The sequence below is a fragment of the Papaver somniferum genome, chromosome 9 (genome assembly GCF_003573695.1).
Source record: "Papaver somniferum cultivar HN1 chromosome 9, ASM357369v1, whole genome shotgun sequence".
Taxonomy (NCBI): domain Eukaryota; kingdom Viridiplantae; phylum Streptophyta; class Magnoliopsida; order Ranunculales; family Papaveraceae; genus Papaver; species Papaver somniferum.
In genome coordinates, this window is record NC_039366.1 from 179140351 (window position 1) to 179156770 (window position 16420).

Consider the following 16420-nt stretch of genomic DNA (forward strand, 5'->3'; position numbering starts at 1 on the left):
ACAGCATAAAGTAAGATAACAAAAAAAAAAGACAAGGATGATGGTTGCGTAGGTATTGTTATGTTCTACGATAATCCTGCCACCATATCATGTTACTTTTCTCAAGTACACACAAGGTCAAAACCGATTTAGATGTCCCAAGATTTGGTTGGAAACATTGTGAGTGACATCAAAGTGGTGTTCGAACAATTGTCGGCTGCCAAAATGGATCTCAAACTTCTCAATTCGGAACTGAGAAAAGCCTCTGAAGATCTCGGCTCTCTCAAAACGCAAGTCGCAGACTACATATGATTTCGTTTTCTTTGTTTTATCTAGGAAACTTCTTGTGAGAATTTGTTCTTATTTTGAGAAGGATAACCAGGGTTTGGTATAGCAAAAATTGTGATTACACATAGCTGTTTCCAACGATTTTCATCTTGCATGTTTTTAGATTTATTTATTTAAATCCTAGAGTTGTTGGAAGATGAACTTGCAGTATGTAATCATTATTGGTTTAACTGTTGCAAAAGCCTTATAAAATATTTGTGCCTTTATGTTTTCGTGAAACAACTAATATTTCATATATGCTCAGAAGTTATATCTATTATGTTTATTTATAAATGGGGAATAAAACAAACTCTTTGAGAATTTTCTCGCAGTATTGATCTACTTGTGATCACACTTTTGTGTTTGTTACTGCTTGACACACTCAGTAAGATTTTCTTATGTTGAGTCATATCGATCAAAAAATATCTTTTTTTCCGTAACTGGCGCAGAGATTATTTTAGTTCGATTTTGGATACCAATCCATGTGATTTGTTAATCTATAACAAAATCCTTCTTTTTATAAATCAAGGTCACTCGTGTTGTTCTCTTGGGAGTGACATCAAATGGGGGAGAGTTCATAAATGAACTTGTGCTTAAATGCTATGTCTTTGTGGGGAATACTGTGGTTTTGGAATTTGAAAGGGGATGCTTGTATCTTTTTAATCTCCCAGATGAGTGCTAAGTATTTATTAGTTGTAATGGTTCAGACATGGACGAACTTTTTTAATATTGCTCTCGTATGGACGTGCCATTTCATACCGAACTAAGGAACTGTATATCGGTATGGGTTAAAAGAAATATCCTAATGACCCGTAAGTCCTTTTCTTGTACATGACAAAGAAAATATTATCGGTAATATGAGCGATCAGTGTGAGCGTGTTGGATCATAAGAATTCATTACGGGAGCAATGCGCGACCAACATCCATACGGGATCAACAAACTTACGGACGATAACATGAGCCATGATCAACAAACTTATCAATGGTATCGCTTATCGATGATAAGTGATACCCATATCGTATGATACAATATATTACCAGTGATATGTTTGCGCAGACCGATCATATATAGATCGGTGGGGGTTCTGTCAAGCTCTGGAAACAAAAGGATAAGTTTGTGACCATGTTAATTGTTTTGAAGGGGTCATCCGAATCACCATCATATACTATCCCACCCTAATTATCGTGCTCCCAAACTTTATCACCATCCTCGCTATCCTCGTCCTCAAAATCCTGACCTTCTTCTTCATACAACCAACGTCCATAACCGATCAACAAGAGCAAGCCTTGTTCCAAAGCTTTATCGAACTCCCCCTCCTGCATCAAGCGGAGAAATCAGATGTACCCCTAACTTCTATAAGAACAAGAGATTGTTAGAGAACTGCTCGGTCGAACTCGCATGCGTTGCTATCTCAAGCATGTTTGTCAATGTTAATGATCAAAACTATAAGTCTTGATTTCTAGCCTATTTATGGATGTCTCGGACTAGGACATAGATTGTATAGTTGAGCTTAGACTTCACGGCGTTCATCATTTGAAGACGAAGAACTAAGGGGAGATTGTGGAACTTCATCGACAAAAGGTATGTGGAGACTTAAACTCATCATCACTTGGAAAGTCTATTTCTACTATATCTCCTATATTGAGACATAAGTCGTATTACGATATAGTTTTCTATATACACATTTGAGATTTCGAACTGAGCTTATCTCGCTTACATATTTCTCGAAATATGTGTTGGCAAGCTTTCGCTTCGACCAAGTTCATCTTATATCATGTGAAAATTGCCGAGTAACATCTTACATGGTTTTGTGATACAATCATTTGGTGTAGTCTTGGAATGTTACGTTATGATTATTTCAATAACTTGAAAATTGCTTTGATATTAATAGTGTGTGAAAACGCCTATTGTCATCCTCTAAGAAAGTTTCAATGATTAAAATAAGAGTTAAGAACACTTAACCATTATTGGATATGTCATGTTGTGCACTCTTGCACATATGTAATCCATGTCCGGGAACCATAGTATGCGCACCCGTTTGCGTACCTGTTGGTTTGAGAAATCCGGGAACCTAAGTATGCGTACCCGTTTGCGTACTAGCGTATAGGTTCATGTCCGAGAATTTCTGCTGGGATTGAAAGTTCGTGTACCCGTTTGCGTACTGGCGAAACCCAATCTTAGTCCGGGTATTTCAAGTATGTGTACCCGTTTGCATACTTGAAGGTTAAAGTTCTAAAATCGGTTATGAACATGAACATAAACATTTATATAATAAGGAATGCAATCTTTGCAAACCGAGGCTATAATGTTCATGATTGATTCGAGTGAATCAAATCGATTTTGCTTCAGTTGTGTTCTTGTATAATTCGATGAGAATATAGCAATTGAACAACTCTTTAACTAGTTTCATTTGAATCATTTGAACTAGTTATGGTTAAGATGAATAAGGTTGATATGAGAGTAATCATATGGCTAACCTCAGTTAACTATTTTTGAACCAACATGGTGTACATGTTTGGGTACAGTTACATAAACCTAAATGAAGGTACATTTCATTTGTGTGTAACAAGCTAAGTTCAATCTAACGGTTGAAAGATATTAGCTTGGTTGAATCAGGTTTTTCATCTAACGGTAAATATTGAATGTTTTGTTACCAAGGTAACTTGGATTGCAAACCCTGATTTGAAAACTATGTAAAAGAGAACTCTAGCAACTGGGAAAACTAATCCCCACACCTCTTGTGTGTTACTAGTTGCATAAACTAGAGTCGATTCTCCTTTAACCTTAGGTTTCTTCGAGACCCTGTAGGTTAACGACTTCAAAGACTTCATTGGGATTGTGAAGCCAGACCCAACTATTTTCTTTGTAGTTGCGTGTTCTGATCTTGCCCAATTCTATCATATTAAGTTCAATTGAAATAATTGACTCGAGATTAATTTCTCCGATAGGCAAGATAAAAGTAATCACAAACATCTTTGTCTCATCGTTTGTGATTCCACAATATCTTGTTTCGCTAGTCGATTAAGATTATTGTGAGGTGATTGATAATACTAGGTTGTTCTTCGGGAATATAAGACCGGTTTATCAATTGGTTCATGTTCCCCTTGATTTATCAAAATACGGAACAAAAAATCTTAGGTATTTCCGTGGGAGACAGATTTATTCAATCTATATACTTTTCTGTGTGAGATAGATTTGTTTATCAAGTCTTCGACTTTGGGTCGTAGCAACTCTTGGTTGTGGGTGACATCAACAAAGGGAATCAAGTGCGTAGTATCCTGCTGGGATCAGAGACCTAAGGAACGCAACTGTACCTTGAATCGGTGTGAGATTGATTAAGGTTCAACTACAATCCAGTCCAAAGTTAATTGGTAGTAGGCTAGAGTCTGTAGCGTCTTAATACAGTGTGGTGTTCAATCTGGACTAGGTCCCGGGGTTTTTCTGCATTTGTGGTTTCCTCGTTAATAAAATTCTGGTGTATGTGTTATTTCTTTTCCTCATTATATTTTGTTATATAATTGAAATATCACAGGTTGTGCATTAAGTTCAATCAATTAGAATATCCGACCTTGGGTTGTTGATTTAAATTGATTGACACTTGAACATTGGTATTTGGTACCGTTCAAGTTACTCCTCTTATATTCAATCGGGCTCGCAAATTTCTATTTGCTGATTGCGGATTTAATTAAGAGTTAGAGATATTAAACTCTTTGATATACTATTCTATAAATTGAGTCTGACTCTCTAGTTGATTCTCTAGAAAGTATATTGGAGTAAGTCCTCTCAGATTTCCAAACGAATTGTTGGGTGTGGTTGTTAGACCCCCGCATTTTCAATTGGTATCAGAGCAGGAAGACACATTAAGGACCTCATAAGTATGTGTTTGTAGCGATCTGATATGGACAGAGCTGATATCTCTATAAATGCACCACCAGCTCACATACATTCAACTTGGTCAATTGTCCTGGTTCCACTGATAATTCTATTTCAACATCTTCTTCCAAATTCATACTTAACTGGGAAGCCCGTCTTGATGAACAGTTAAATGAACTTTCTGATGAAAGTGATTGAGAAGAAGGAAAAAATATCGAAGAATAAGTTTCTCAGTACATCATTCTCTTTGATCATCTCCTAAAGAAAAATAAGTCAACATCCTGCTTGGCTGAATTTTTAACTCCTCTCTGCGTTGAAAACAGAAGATTGAGAAAACTCTTTAAGGGGTATGACTCTGGGTATAGCTTATTACAATCTACTCTTAAAGATTGTAACGAAGATATATGTTCAAAGAATTCTGAATGTGATGATCTTCGTCAAAATATTCTTGTATTGAAAGAAAGTCTTGCAGAAACCAAAGCAAGATATGTCTCTCAACAAGAACATTTTAATGTCAGAAAAAAGGTGTTTCTCACCCGAGAAAAAAAATTGGAGACTGATCTTAGTACGGATCTTGAAAAGGTCAAAGCTTTAGAAGAGAATTTGAAAAAATTCAATTCTAGTTCTACAAAACTATCTTCTATGCTTGGAGCATGTAAAGAACATCGTGATACACGTGGACTGGGCTATAAAGGTATAGAAGCTCCAAGTACTGGTAAGATGAATTTGGTTAAGGCAAAGGACCTTCCTCAATCTACAGCTGTAGATGTATCTGAAAATAAAGTACGTAAGCCTACAAGGACGACTCGGTTAAGAATGGATAACAACCTTCATGTCAATTGCTTTTATTGCGGAAAGAAAGGCCACATTGAAATAAGATGTCATCTTCGTCTATGGAATGAAAAACTTCACAATACTCTCATGTGGATGTCTAAAGAAGTAATCAAACCTGTTCATCAGTGTTCAGTTAGAGATTCATTCCACAATTAAGAAAAAAGCTCCAATGGGCCATTTTCCGATTATGAACATAACATTTCTCCCACTTACAATGGTAGAAGGAACAATGTTATATGGATGGATGATAACTCTGAAAGACATGTAAGGAGAAAAATATATCGAAGAAAGAAAAATTCTTCAAAACTCTCTATTTACCTCAACGATGATCTTGCCTCTTAAATAGGTGTTCCTGATTACATCCATATCAATAATCGTGTTTCGGAACTCAAGACTAGTATCAATGGTCTCAAGCGCAAGATCAAGAAGACGAGGAAAACAGCTGAGTCAGGTAACTTTTGTCTTCCTTCTGATAATTCTTTTGAAAATGTGTATAAGAATTCAGTTAGAGGCCAGGAGAGTAAAAAGGAGTGTGTCAATACCACTGATGAACTTCATGTTCATCGACATACAACTTGACTATTTTCTTATGTGTATCATCTCTATGGACCAATGAGAAGATACACATAACCCTCGAAAAGATACCTTCTTCTTGACAAATGGTCTGTGTTGTATTGTGATAACATTGATCCCTTTTTTGTTTTTTGCTCCGAACAGTTTTGTTTTAAATTGTTTACCTAATGCCTTCTCAGTATACACTAGTTTTTTTCTTCCAAGAATGAAATTCGAGTCACTTTGTTTCAAAGATTCTTGTCATCGACTCAAAACTTATTTGCTCCATCGGTTAACCGACCTCGCCCTGGGTCTTAACCCTTAATCTGTGCACCCAATCCGTTAGCAAACGCATGCAATAAACCTTAGGGTTCTCTTGAGAAAATTATCCTTTAAATATGTATCAAGTTTTTGATATATATATATATATATGTCGGTACGGTAACGTCAAGAGCTCTTCTGAGTTTGATTGAGCAAGTGCACGATGGAAGGAAGCAAAAAGGAAGACAACTTTGATGATGAAACTTTTGAACTTGATGATGATCCCATCCCTGTTATTTACTTTAAAGCAATTGATCATGAAAAAGATATTCCAATCCAGATGTCTGTTCAATTGGTTGGAAATCTTCTTCAAGATTTTGAGGTCGTGCGTGAACATCTTGAGATTGCATCAAAGAACCTAGTGTTTTTGAAGGAGGATCTAAATAAAGCAACTGATGAACTCTCCCTTGTTTGTTCCATGGTTGCTGATCTCGTCTGAGTTGTTTTGATTTATCTTGTCTAGTAAATCTTCTTATGAGAATTTATTTCTTTAAACTAGAGTCGATTCTCCTTTAACCTTAGGTTTCTTCGAGACCCTGTAGGTTAACGACTTCAAAGACTTCATTGGTATTGTGAAGCCAGACCCAACTATTTTCTTTGTAGTTGCGTGTTCTGATCTTGCCCAGTTCTATCATATTAAGTTCAATTAAAATAATTGACTCGAGATTAATTTCTCCGATAGGCAAGATAAAAGTAATCACAAACATCTTTGACTCATCGTTTGTGATTCCACAATATCTTGTTTCGCTAGTCGATTAAGATTATTGTGAGGTGATTGATAATACTAGGTTGTTCTTCGGGAATATAAGACCGGTTTATCAATTGGTTCATATTCCCCTTGATTTATCAAAAGACGGAACAAAAAATCTTAGGTATTTCTGTGGGAGACAGATTTATTCAATCTATAGACTTTTCTGTGTGAGATAGATTTGTTTATCAAGTCTTCGACTTTGGGTCGTAGCAACTCTTGGTTGTGGGTGACATCAACAAAGGGAATCAAGTGCGTAGTATCCTGCTGGGATCAGAGACCTAAGGAACGCAACTGTACCTTGAATCGGTGTGAGATTGATTAAGGTTCAACTACAATCCAGTCCAAAGTTAATTGGTAGTAGGCTAGAGTCTGTAGCGTCTTAATACAGTGTGGTGTTCAATCTGGACTAGGTCCCGGGGTTTTTCTGCATTTGTGGTTTCCTCGTTAATAAAATTCTGGTGTATGTGTTATTTCTTTTCCTCATTATATTTTGTTATATAATTGAAATATCACAGGTTGTGCATTAAGTTCAATCAATTAGAATATCCGACCTTGGGTTGTTGATTTAAATTGATTGACACTTGAACATTGGTATTTGGTACCGTTCAAGTTACTCCTCTTATATTCAATCGGGCTCGCAAATTTCTATTTGCTGATTGCGGATTTAATTAAGAGTTAGAGATATTAAACTCTTTGATATACTATTCTATAAATTGAGTCTGACTCTCTAGTTGATTCTCTAGAAAGTATATTGGAGTAAGTCCTCTCAGATTTCCAAACGAATTGTTGGGTGTGGTTGTTAGACCCCCGCATTTTCAATTGGTATCAGAGCAGGAAGACACATTAAGGACCTCATAAGTATGTGTTTGTAGCGATCTGATATGGACAGAGCTGATATCTCTATAAATGCACCACCAGCTCACATACATTCAACTTGGTCAATTGTCCTGGTTCCACTGATAATTCTATTTCAACATCTTCTTCCAAATTCATACTTAACTGGGAAGCCCGTCTTGATGAACAGTTAAATGAACTTTCTGATGAAAGTGATTGAGAAGAAGGAAAAAATATCGAAGAATAAGTTTCTCAGTACATCATTCTCTTTGATCATCTCCTAAAGAAAAATAAGTCAACATCCTGCTTGGCTGAATTTTTAACTCCTCTCTGCGTTGAAAACAGAAGATTGAGAAAACTCTTTAAGGGGTATGACTCTGGGTATAGCTTATTACAATCTACTCTTAAAGATTGTAACGAAGATATATGTTCAAAGAATTCTGAATGTGATGATCTTCGTCAAAATATTCTTGTATTGAAAGAAAGTCTTGCAGAAACCAAAGCAAGATATGTCTCTCAACAAGAACATTTTAATGTCAGAAAAAAGGTGTTTCTCACCCGAGAAAAAAAATTGGAGACTGATCTTAGTACGGATCTTGAAAAGGTCAAAGCTTTAGAAGAGAATTTGAAAAAATTCAATTCTAGTTCTACAAAACTATCTTCTATGCTTGGAGCATGTAAAGAACATCGTGATACACGTGGACTGGGCTATAAAGGTATAGAAGCTCCAAGTACTGGTAAGATGAATTTGGTTAAGGCAAAGGACCTTCCTCAATCTACAGCTGTAGATGTATCTGAAAATAAAGTACGTAAGCCTACAAGGACGACTCGGTTAAGAATGGATAACAACCTTCATGTCAATTGCTTTTATTGCGGAAAGAAAGGCCACATTGAAATAAGATGTCATCTTCGTCTATGGAATGAAAAACTTCACAATACTCTCATGTGGATGTCTAAAGAAGTAATCAAACCTGTTCATCAGTGTTCAGTTAGAGATTCATTCCACAATTAAGAAAAAAGCTCCAATGGGCCATTTTCCGATTATGAACATAACATTTCTCCCACTTACAATGGTAGAAGGAACAATGTTATATGGATGGATGATAACTCTGAAAGACATGTAAGGAGAAAAATATATCGAAGAAAGAAAAATTCTTCAAAACTCTCTATTTACCTCAACGATGATCTTGCCTCTTAAATAGGTGTTCCTGATTACATCCATATCAATAATCGTGTTTCGGAACTCAAGACTAGTATCAATGGTCTCAAGCGCAAGATCAAGAAGACGAGGAAAACAGCTGAGTCAGGTAACTTTTGTCTTCCTTCTGATAATTCTTTTGAAAATGTGTATAAGAATTCAGTTAGAGGCCAGGAGAGTAAAAAGGAGTGTGTCAATACCACTGATGAACTTCATGTTCATCGACATACAACTTGACTATTTTCTTATGTGTATCATCTCTATGGACCAATGAGAAGATACACATAACCCTCGAAAAGATACCTTCTTCTTGACAAATGGTCTGTGTTGTATTGTGATAACATTGATCCCTTTTTTGTTTTTTGCTCCGAACAGTTTTGTTTTAAATTGTTTACCTAATGCCTTCTCAGTATACACTAGTTTTTTTCTTCCAAGAATGAAATTCGAGTCACTTTGTTTCAAAGATTCTTGTCATCGACTCAAAACTTATTTGCTCCATCGGTTAACCGACCTCGCCCTGGGTCTTAACCCTTAATCTGTGCACCCAATCCGTTAGCAAACGCATGCAATAAACCTTAGGGTTCTCTTGAGAAAATTATCCTTTAAATATGTATCAAGTTTTTGATATATATATATATATATGTCGGTACGGTAACGTCAAGAGCTCTTCTGAGTTTGATTGAGCAAGTGCACGATGGAAGGAAGCAAAAAGGAAGACAACTTTGATGATGAAACTTTTGAACTTGATGATGATCCCATCCCTGTTATTTACTTTAAAGCAATTGATCATGAAAAAGATATTCCAATCCAGATGTCTGTTCAATTGGTTGGAAATCTTCTTCAAGATTTTGAGGTCGTGCGTGAACATCTTGAGATTGCATCAAAGAACCTAGTGTTTTTGAAGGAGGATCTAAATAAAGCAACTGATGAACTCTCCCTTGTTTGTTCCATGGTTGCTGATCTCGTCTGAGTTGTTTTGATTTATCTTGTCTAGTAAATCTTCTTATGAGAATTTATTTCTTTAAACTAGAGTCGATTCTCCTTTAACCTTAGGTTTCTTCGAGACCCTGTAGGTTAACGACTTCAAAGACTTCATTGGTATTGTGAAGCCAGACCCAACTATTTTCTTTGTAGTTGCGTGTTCTGATCTTGCCCAGTTCTATCATATTAAGTTCAATTAAAATAATTGACTCGAGATTAATTTCTCCGATAGGCAAGATAAAAGTAATCACAAACATCTTTGACTCATCGTTTGTGATTCCACAATATCTTGTTTCGCTAGTCGATTAAGATTATTGTGAGGTGATTGATAATACTAGGTTGTTCTTCGGGAATATAAGACCGGTTTATCAATTGGTTCATATTCCCCTTGATTTATCAAAAGACGGAACAAAAAATCTTAGGTATTTCTGTGGGAGACAGATTTATTCAATCTATAGACTTTTCTGTGTGAGATAGATTTGTTTATCAAGTCTTCGACTTTGGGTCGTAGCAACTCTTGGTTGTGGGTGACATCAACAAAGGGAATCAAGTGCGTAGTATCCTGCTGGGATCAGAGACCTAAGGAACGCAACTGTACCTTGAATCGGTGTGAGATTGATTAAGGTTCAACTACAATCCAGTCCAAAGTTAATTGGTAGTAGGCTAGAGTCTGTAGCGTCTTAATACAGTGTGGTGTTCAATCTGGACTAGGTCCCGGGGTTTTTCTGCATTTGTGGTTTCCTCGTTAATAAAATTCTGGTGTATGTGTTATTTCTTTTCCTCATTATATTTTGTTATATAATTGAAATATCACAGGTTGTGCATTAAGTTCAATCAATTAGAATATCCGACCTTGGGTTGTTGATTTAAATTGATTGACACTTGAACATTGGTATTTGGTACCGTTCAAGTTACTCCTCTTATATTCAATCGGGCTCGCAAATTTCTATTTGCTGATTGCGGATTTAATTAAGAGTTAGAGATATTAAACTCTTTGATATACTATTCTATAAATTGAGTCTGACTCTCTAGTTGATTCTCTAGAAAGTATATTGGAGTAAGTCCTCTCAGATTTCCAAACGAATTGTTGGGTGTGGTTGTTAGACCCCCGCATTTTCAATTGGTATCAGAGCAGGAAGACACATTAAGGACCTCATAAGTATGTGTTTGTAGCGATCTGATATGGACAGAGCTGATATCTCTATAAATGCACCACCAGCTCACATACATTCAACTTGGTCAATTGTCCTGGTTCCCTGATAATTCTATTTCAACATCTTCTTCCAAATTCATACTTAACTGGGAAGCCCGTCTTGATGAACAGTTAAATGAACTTTCTGATGAAAGTGATTGAGAAGAAGGAAAAAATATCGAAGAATAAGTTTCTCAGTACATCATTCTCTTTGATCATCTCCTAAAGAAAAATAAGTCAACATCCTGCTTGGCTGAATTTTTAACTCCTCTCTGCGTTGAAAACAGAAGATTGAGAAAACTCTTTAAGGGGTATGACTCTGGGTATAGCTTATTACAATCTACTCTTAAAGATTGTAACGAAGATATATGTTCAAAGAATTCTGAATGTGATGATCTTCGTCAAAATATTCTTGTATTGAAAGAAAGTCTTGCAGAAACCAAAGCAAGATATGTCTCTCAACAAGAACATTTTAATGTCAAAAAAGGTGTTTCTCACCCGAGAAAAAAAATTGGAGACTGATCTTAGTACGGATCTTGAAAAGGTCAAAGCTTTAGAAGAGAATTTGAAAAAATTCAATTCTAGTTCTACAAAACTATCTTCTATGCTTGGAGCATGTAAAGAACATCGTGATACACGTGGACTGGGCTATAAAGGTATAGAAGCTCCAAGTACTGGTAAGATGAATTTGGTTAAGGCAAAGGACCTTCCTCAATCTACAGCTGTAGATGTATCTGAAAATAAAGTACGTAAGCCTACAAGGACGACTCGGTTAAGAATGGATAACAACCTTCATGTCAATTGCTTTTATTGCGGAAAGAAAGGCCACATTGAAATAAGATGTCATCTTCGTATGGAATGAAAAACTTCACAATACTCTCATGTGGATGTCTAAAGAAGTAATCAAACCTGTTCATCAGTGTTCAGTTAGAGATTCATTCCACAATTAAGAAAAAAGCTCCAATGGGCCATTTTCCGATTATGAACATAACATTTCTCCCACTTACAATGGTAGAAGGAACAATGTTATATGGATGGATGATAACTCTGAAAGACATGTAAGGAGAAAAATATATCGAAGAAAGAAAAATTCTTCAAAACTCTCTATTTACCTCAACGATGATCTTGCCTCTTAAATAGGTGTTCCTGATTACATCCATATCAATAATCGTGTTTCGGAACTCAAGACTAGTATCAATGGTCTCAAGCGCAAGATCAAGAAGACGAGGAAAACAGCTGAGTCAGGTAACTTTTGTCTTCCTTCTGATAATTCTTTTGAAAATGTGTATAAGAATTCAGTTAGAGGCCAGGAGAGTAAAAAGGAGTGTGTCAATACCACTGATGAACTTCATGTTCATCGACATACAACTTGACTATTTTCTTATGTGTATCATCTCTATGGACCAATGAGAAGATACACATAACCCTCGAAAAGATACCTTCTTCTTGACAAATGGTCTGTGTTGTATTGTGATAACATTGATCCCTTTTTTGTTTTTTGCTCCGAACAGTTTTGTTTTAAATTGTTTACCTAATGCCTTCTCAGTATACACTAGTTTTTTTCTTCCAAGAATGAAAGTCGAGTCACTTTGTTTCAAAGATTCCTGTCATCGACTCAAAACTTATTTGCTCCATCGGTTAACCGACCTCGCCCTGGGTCTTAACCCTTAATCTGTGCACCCAATCCGTTACCAAACGCATGCAATAAACCTTAGGGTTCTCTTGAGAAAATTATCCTTTAAATATGTATCAAGTTTTTGATATATATATATATATATATATATATATGTCGGTACGGTAACGTTAAGAGCTCTTCTGAGTTTGATTGAGCAAGTGCACGATGGAAGGAATCAAAAAGGAAGACAACTTTGATGATGAAAATTTTGAACTTGATGATGATCCCATCCCTGTTATTTACTTTAAAGCAATTGATCATGAAAAAGATATTCCAATCCAGATGTCTGTTCAATTGGTTGGAAATCTTCTTCAAGATTTTGAGGTCGTGCGTGAACATCTTGAGATTGCATCAAAGAACCTAGTGTTTTTGAAGGAGGATCTAAATAAAGCAACTGATGAACTCTCCCTTGTTTGTTCCATGGTTGCTGATCTCGTCTGAGTTGTTTTGATTTATCTTGTCTAGTAAATCTTCTTATGAGAATTTATTTCTTTAAACTAGAGTCGATTCTCCTTTAACCTTAGGTTTCTTCGAGACCCTGTAGGTTAACGACTTCAAAGACTTCATTGGTATTGTGAAGCCAGACCCAACTATTTTCTTTGTAGTTGCGTGTTCTGATCTTGCCCAGTTCTATCATATTAAGTTCAATTAAAATAATTGACTCGAGATTAATTTCTCCGATAGGCAAGATAAAAGTAATCACAAACATCTTTGACTCATCGTTTGTGATTCCACAATATCTTGTTTCGCTAGTCGATTAAGATTATTGTGAGGTGATTGATAATACTAGGTTGTTCTTCGGGAATATAAGACCGGTTTATCAATTGGTTCATATTCCCCTTGATTTATCAAAAGACGGAACAAAAAATCTTAGGTATTTCTGTGGGAGACAGATTTATTCAATCTATAGACTTTTCTGTGTGAGATAGATTTGTTTATCAAGTCTTCGACTTTGGGTCGTAGCAACTCTTGGTTGTGGGTGACATCAACAAAGGGAATCAAGTGCGTAGTATCCTGCTGGGATCAGAGACCTAAGGAACGCAACTGTACCTTGAATCGGTGTGAGATTGATTAAGGTTCAACTACAATCCAGTCCAAAGTTAATTGGTAGTAGGCTAGAGTCTGTAGCGTCTTAATACAGTGTGGTGTTCAATCTGGACTAGGTCCCGGGGTTTTTCTGCATTTGTGGTTTCCTCGTTAATAAAATTCTGGTGTATGTGTTATTTCTTTTCCTCATTATATTTTGTTATATAATTGAAATATCACAGGTTGTGCATTAAGTTCAATCAATTAGAATATCCGACCTTGGGTTGTTGATTTAAATTGATTGACACTTGAACATTGGTATTTGGTACCGTTCAAGTTACTCCTCTTATATTCAATCGGGCTCGCAAATTTCTATTTGCTGATTGCGGATTTAATTAAGAGTTAGAGATATTAAACTCTTTGATATACTATTCTATAAATTGAGTCTGACTCTCTAGTTGATTCTCTAGAAAGTATATTGGAGTAAGTCCTCTCAGATTTCCAAACGAATTGTTGGGTGTGGTTGTTAGACCCCCGCATTTTCAATTGGTATCAGAGAAGGAAGACACATTAAGGACCTCATAAGTATGTGTTTGTAGCGATCTGATATGGACAGAGCTGATATCTCTATAAATGCACCACCAGCTCACATACATTCAACTTGGTCAATTGTCCTGGTTCCACTGATAATTCTATTTCAACATCTTCTTCCAAATTCATACTTAACTGGGAAGCCCGTCTTGATGAACAGTTAAATGAAAACTCTTTAAGGGGTATGACTCTGGGTATAGCTTATTACAATCTACTCTTAAAGATTGTAACGAAGATATATGTTCAAAGAATTCTGAATGTGATGATCTTCGTCAAAATATTCTTGTATTGAAAGAAAGTCTTGCAGAAACCAAAGCAAGATATGTCTCTCAACAAGAACATTTTAATGTCAGGAAAAAGGTGTTTCTCACCCGAGAAAAAAAATTGGAGACTGATCTTAGTACGTCTCTTGAAAAGGTCAAAGCTTTAGAAGAGAATTTGAAAAAATTCAATTCTAGTTCTACAAAACTATCTTCTATGCTTGGAGCATGTAAAGAACATCGTGATACACGTGGACTGGGCTATAAAGGTATAAAAGCTCCAAGTACTGGTAAGATGAATTTGGTTAAGGCAAAGGACCTTCCTCAATCTACAGTTGTAGATGTATCTGAAAATAAAGTACGTAAGCCTACAAGGACGACTCGGTTAAGAATGGATAACAACCTTCATGTCAACTGCTTTTATTGCGGAAAGAAAGGCCACATTGAAAGAAGATGTCATCTTCGTCTATGGAATGAAAAACTTCACAATACTCTCATGTGGATGTCTAAAGAAGTAATCAAACCTGTTCATCAGTGTTCAGTTAGAGATTCATTCCACAATTAAGAAAAAATCTCCAATGGGCCATTTTCCGATTATGAACATAAAATTTCTCCCACTTACAATGGTAGAAGGAACAATGTTATATGGATGGATGATAACTCTGAAATACGTGTAAGGAGAAAAAGATATCGAAGAAAGAAAAATTCTTCAAAACTCTCTATTTACCTCAACGATGATCTTGCCTCTTAAATAGGTGTTCCTGATTACATCCATATCAATAATCGTGTTTCAGAACTCTAGACTAGTATCAATGGTCTCAAGCGCAAGATCAAGAAGACGAGGAAAACAGCTGAGTCAGGTAACTTTTGTCTTCCTTCTGATAATTCTTTTGAAAATGTGTATAAGAATTCAGTTAGAGGCCAGGAGAGTAAAAATGAGTGTGTCAATACCACATATGAACTTCATGTTCATCGACATACAACTTGACTATTTTCTTATGTGTATCATCTCTATGGACCAATGAGAAGATACACATAACCCTCGAAAAGATACCTTCTTCTTGACAAATGGTCTGTGTTGTATTGTGATAACATTGATCCCTTTTTTGTTTTTTGCTCCGAACAGTTTTGTTTTAAATTGTTTACCTAATGCCTTCTCAGTATACACTAGTTTTTTTCTTCCAAGAATGAAATTCGAGTCACTTTGTTTCAAAGATTCTTGTCATCGACTCAAAACTTATTTGCTCCATCGGTTAACCGACCTCGCCCTGGGTCTTAACCCTTAATCTGTGCACCCAATCCGTTAGCAAACGCATGCAATAAACCTTAGGGTTCTCTTGAGAAAATTATCCTTTAAATATGTATCAAGTTTTTGATATATATATATATATATGTCGGTACGGTAACGTCAAGAGCTCTTCTGAGTTTGATTGAGCAAGTGCACGATGGAAGGAAGCAAAAAGGAAGACAACTTTGATGATGAAACTTTTGAACTTGATGATGATCCCATCCCTGTTATTTACTTTAAAGCAATTGATCATGAAAAAGATATTCCAATCCAGATGTCTGTTCAATTGGTTGGAAATCTTCTTCAAGATTTTGAGGTCGTGCGTGAACATCTTGAGATTGCATCAAAGAACCTAGTGTTTTTGAAGGAGGATCTAAATAAAGCAACTGATGAACTCTCCCTTGTTCGTTCCATGGTTGCTGATCTCGTCTGAGTTGTTTTGATTTATCTTGTCTAGTAAATATTCTTATGAGAATTTATTTCTTGTGTTTTTAAAAGAATAACTAGGGTTTGGAATAGCCATTATTGTGAGTACATATAGCTATCTCCAACGTTTTCATCTTCATGTTTTTGGATTTATTTATTTAAATTCTAAGTTTTTTGGAAGATGATGTTTGCAATTTTAATCTTTATGATTTTATATATTGCAAAATTTTATGGGATATGTTGTTTACGTCTGTGAACCTGTGACTGTCCCATAGTTATTCAAAAGTTATCTCTATTATGTAGATATGAAA